We start from the raw sequence: 5,424 nt of genomic DNA, 5'->3' as shown, positions 1-5,424 counted from the left end.
CTCACTGACTCTCTTTATTTTTCTCAAGATCCTCTGATTCCAGGGGCACCTGGGTGGCTCAGTGGGTTAAGCCGCTGCCTTCGGCTCAGGTCATGATCTCGGGGTCCTGGGATTGAGTCCCGCATAGGGCTCTCTGCTCAGCGGGGAGCCTGCTTCCCTCTCTCTCTCTGCCTGCTTCTCTGCCTACTTGTGATCTCTCTCTGTCAAATAAATAAATAAAATCTTAAAAAAAAAATCCTCTGATTCCTTCTCCCCAAACCCAAATGCTCTCCCCCAACACCATGTTTTTGATAACCCACTTGGCTGTTCTGGAGGGAGGGGCTCTTTCTGCAGGGAGCCTTGTCTCCTCCTAAGCTGCTTACTAATTACAAACAGAAAGTCTGGTCTGTGAGGTTAGTCCCTCCCAAGCTCCCCGGCTTGATGGAGGGAGCCAGGAGCTGGGGGATTTAAAGTGCAATTTCCTGTACCTTTTTCATTTCCTGCTGGGGGTTGTGGAGAGCAGTAAGCAAGGTGGGTGGGCAGACCGAATGACTGGGCAGCTGGGGGATGGGCTGGGCAAAGCATCCCTCCATCACTCTTCTGCCATCTGCTCTTTCCAGGTCTCAAGGTGAGTTCCTTAGGGATGAGACACTTGATAAATCAGTACCTGGCACTCCTTCCCTATCCTCCTCTTCCCTCCCTGAGGTAAAGAAACTGAGTAGAGAGGCCTGGGAGATGATCCAGATCCCATGATTGGAATAATAGATGAGAAGACAGGAAGGAATCATAGGTATGAGTTGGGTCTCCTCAGGTAACAGATGGGGAAACTGAGGCCGTGGAGCGGGCATGTAACCTACCCCAAAGTCACATTTCTAATGGTGGGCTTGTGTGACAGGGATTTGCCTGATTTCCATGACTCTCAGTTCAGTGCTCTTTTACTCAGTCTGGGTGGGCTGTGGGTTGCTCGTGTGTCTATGTGTGCGTGTGCACATGCGTAGGGATGAAATAGTAGAAGGAGTAGGGAGGTGTGGGGAGGTATCTAGACAGCTAGGGCTCAGGTTCTAAAATAGTCACTCTTTGGTGGGTCTTGTCGAAGAGCACAGGGAAGTCCCACCTTGTGGAAGGCTTTTATGAGTTCATCCAGAAAACAGACAGGTGGATAAAAAGGAGAGAGGGAGGGCGTGTGGCCCTTGGAAACGATTAGGCCCACATCTCATCTTACTCTCTCCACAGTCAGAGGTGGATGGGGTGGGGGAGGGGGCACAGCAGAGGACAAAGGAGCCAATTATTGAGTGAGTGAATTAATTGATTAATTGTCCAGAAGCTTCCAATGCTCCCCCAACAATGACATCCCCTCCCCCCGACCCCAGTCAGGCGTGGCCTCGGTTGGCCCGGATTATTAATTAGGGCTTGGAGTCATTTAACGATGATTTCATTATCGACGTGCTGTCTGTCTCGGGCTCAGCCCGGTTGCCAGGGCGACTCTGATCGATTGCCTTCCTACAAGTCAGCCGGCTCCTGCCTCTCCTGAGGCCGACTGTTGGCGAGCACTCCCTAGCGTTCTCCTCTGGTACTGCAGAGCCTCCTAGTTGCCGGCTTTGTGGGACCCAGCCAAGAAATAGTTATTGAACTGCCTTGGGTGTTTGGGGGCGGGGGGGGGGGGGTGTCGTTCAGCTGGCCTGTAGCCTGGGCTGCCCAACTTTTGGTCCTTATTCTAGATATATTGACCTACCTAGCTGTTGTCAGGGACTCTGGGGATCGGGTCTTCCTTTTCCCTGGTTTGTGGAGTCCTTCTGACCCTGTTCCCTGGTGGCCATCTACACATACCCCTTTGGAATGGGTGTAGGAAGAGATAGGTGACCTCAGTTCTTTCCTGAACCTCTGAACTTACCTCGGGGAGGCCCAAACCATCTGTGATAAGGTTCTCTCCCCACCCCCTTTTTAAAAGATTTTTTATTTATTTGAGGGAGAGAGGGGGAGAGAGAGGTGGAACAGAAGGAGAGAGAGACAAGCAGACTCTGTGCTGAGGGCAGAGACTGATCCGGGTCTCGATTCCAGGACCCTGAGATCATGACTCAAGCTGAAATCAAGAGCAGGTCACTTAACTGACTGAGCCACCCAGCTGCCCTATTGAGGTTCTTCCTCTGCTTCTTCCTGCTGCTAAAGAGACTCCTTGGGCTCTGGCTATAACCAGACATCTGGCCTCTGGGACCTTAATATGGGGCTGGCAGGGAAGGGGGTGGGTAGAACATTTCCCCTTTAGATTGCTTAAGTTAATGTTCTTAGAGTCTCCCCAGTCCTGAGAGGAGCTAGGGGAGCTAGTCTTTGCAGAACCCCAAGAAAGCTTGAGGAAAAATGCAGGGGCCAGCTTGCCATGCTAAATCTCAGGTCTTCAGAAACTTGGCTGGTTGCTTCATCACTGGTCCCTTAAAACCAGATTCACACATGTACACTGGCCTCAAGGTCTCTATTCTCCGTCTCACTTTCTCCTTTTGTGGGTTTCATATGTATATGTGTGGGGGCCTTTAGTGGAGCGTTGCTTGAAGGCATCGATCGTGACTGCTCGGAAGGTGTCTTTATTGTTGATTTCAAATTAATGGACAGTCCCTAGTATCTTATTTTGCTTATGCTTTGCACGGTTCTTATTTAGCTCTCAATGCAGATATGGTCCCAGTTCTTCACGTCTCCTCACTCTTTTCCATTCTGTCCCCAACACTTTTTCCAGCGCTTGCGTGCCTCTCTTGTCTGCTTTCTCTTTCTCCTCAGCCCCCATGCCCCCGTGTGCTGGGTCTGCCAGGCTGCATTAACTCTGAAAAATTTAGGGCTGAGCTTCAGGCCTCTTTTGATTGCAGCATTTTGGGGGCGAGGGCAAGGGAGGCCATTTTTCTATCCATGCAGGGGTCCCTGAGATCCCCAGGTTGGCATTGGGAGAGAGCCTGAGGGCAGCCAATGCAGCAGCTTCCCCCCATCAGCTTTCTGGGCACATCCACCACCCAGCAGCACCTGAGAGGGGAACCGGCTCAGCAGCGAGCCGAGTGAGATTGAAGAGGATCATAAAGAAAATATATATCCCCCTCCCCGGCCTCGCTCCCTCCTCCTGCTCCACACTTGCCTCCTTCTCTCTTTGTCTTGCTCCCTCCCCCTCCTCACCGCATCCCTGTTTTCTTTGTTCCTACTTTGCCTCCTTCACCTTCATCTCTGTCAGGCAGATCTGTCTGTCTGTCGGTCTGTCTGTCTCTCTGACTCCAGATATATTTTGGTTCTGAGTTTTTTCAGGGCTGTGTCTGCCATCAGCTTCTCCCTTCTCCCTCCCTGCATCCCTCCCTCAGTCTCCGAGGGGCTCTGTTCCCATCACATCTTTATGACGTTCACCATGTGTGCCTTTTAGTTTCTCCATCCACATCTCCTCTGCTCTCTCTCCTTTTGCTGCCTCCCCCATCCTTGTTCCCTCTCTTGCCACTCACCCCCCTTCCATCTCTCTCCCTTGCTTCTCTTACTTCTGTCTTTGAGCTCTTCCCCTGTCTCTGGCTCATACCCCTGCCTCCTCTCCACCTCTCTCCTCCCACCCCTCAAGGTTCAGATACTTCGTATGAAATCACCTGGATGGGCTCCAACTACCAGGTCCCCCCATTTTGTACCCCTCCTCCAGGAGAGATTTATGGCCCCAAATCTGCGTCCTCTGCATTCCCCCCAGCCCTGGGCCAGTTCTTTTCATTACCTCGTGATTATCTGGGGGCCCTGGCATTTCCCCCAGCCTCCCACCCTCTACCCAGCAGGCAGTGAATAGTACAGGGAGAAAGGGGAAGGGGTAGCTCTTGGGACCAGATGCAAGGACATGGAGACCCTCCCCCAGCACCCTCCCTTCTTTCCCTGAAGCAGATGCACATCTGGGAAAATCCCAGCTTGAGGCAGGGGAAGACAGCCTAGGACTGTTGGAACAGACATAAATCAAACACCCAGATGCCCCTCCCCTACAGGGCTGTCATTACAGCCATCCTTCCAATTCCTGCCTGTCTCCTTTGCCTCTAGGAATTTTGGCTCTATAGTCTTGGCTGGGCGACTCATCCACTGCCCAGAATAGGGCCTGGAACAAAGGAGGTGCTCCTTTAATGCCTTTGGTCCATGCCTCACGGAGATGTGTGAGAGCAGGGTCAATGTCATTTTCAGGTTTTCCTCAGTTAGAGGTTCTTTCTGAGATCTGAAGCAATCCTTTCTGCTCCAATTTCAATGTTCTGTCTTAGTATAGCTTCTGTCCCCTTGTGGTCCCTTCTCTCCCCTCTCTACACCCTAATTTAGGGTTTAGAGGAATCTCAGTGCTATCAAGTAAAGGCAGTGTTGCCCCTTTTCCCTGAGACCCATGGCTTTTTGGGCCAATTACATGTGTATTCAACCCTTGGGCTCTAAGTAGGCCCCACCTTCTCCTTTTCTGAGAGTTCTTGCCTCTGTTTGAAGAAGGATCACTGGGAAGTAGAAGGCACTTTCCTTTGGTCACTGTTTCAGGGTCTGGGAAACCCTACTTTTTTTTTTTTTTTAAGATTTATTTATTTTAGAGAGAAGTTGGGGGGGGGGAGCAGAGGGAGAGGGACAAGCACACTCTGTGCTCAGCGGGGAGCCTGACATGGGGCCTGATCCTGCAACCCTGAGAGCATGGCCTGAGGGGAGATCGAGTCTGATACCTAACTGACTGAGCCACCCAGGTGCTTTGGAAACCTTACGTTTTGAGTGTCTGGGGCAGGAAGTTCTCTAGGTAGGGACTGTATCTTTTTCTTTATTTCCTCCAGTACAATGCTCAATGCATATCTGGTTAGAATATACTATGACCATTGAATGACTCTCTCAGGAAATCCCTCCTGGTGAACTTATACCAGTTCCCTTTTAGTTTTATTTCTGGAGGGATATGGAACATGGGTGAAGGGGCAGGGATTGATGGTGGTGGTAGGATCTAGCAGGATATTCTATAACCTAGCAGGATATTCTGGGTGAGGTTGTTGAGGGGGGCTTCTATCCTTGCTTAAAGGACTCGTGAGTGGGTTCTTTAGCTGGATCTGGGAATGGCCCCCAAATCACCACAAGCTGGGCTCCATCTGGCTCCCCACACTCTCCTGCCAACTGGGACCTCCTCCATGCATAGGATTCTGGAAACAGTGTTTACTTCTAAATTCCCATCTTGCTACCCAGTCTCAAACTCTGTCCCATTTAAGTCCCCAAAGCTCCGCCTCCTCACCCAGACAGGAACCCACTAATCTTTCTTTGCCCACCTCCAGCTTTCCTCTTGGAATGGGGCTAAGCCACTTCCTTCCCACTTTTCCATCCTTCCCAAAGCCTCCCCAGCCCGCCTCTCTGAGGGCCCGCCTCCTGGAGGGTCCTGCCTCCCACATGGGCTCTGCCTCCCCAAGGGCCACGCCTGCCTGAGTGCCAAAGGCTAGGCTCTGCTCCCTATCTTGA

Source organism: Lutra lutra, chromosome 8, assembly GCF_902655055.1.
Source record: "Lutra lutra chromosome 8, mLutLut1.2, whole genome shotgun sequence".
NCBI lineage: Eukaryota > Metazoa > Chordata > Mammalia > Carnivora > Mustelidae > Lutra > Lutra lutra.
The sequence above is the reverse complement of the archived record's forward strand: the minus strand, read 5'-3'. Positions refer to the sequence as shown.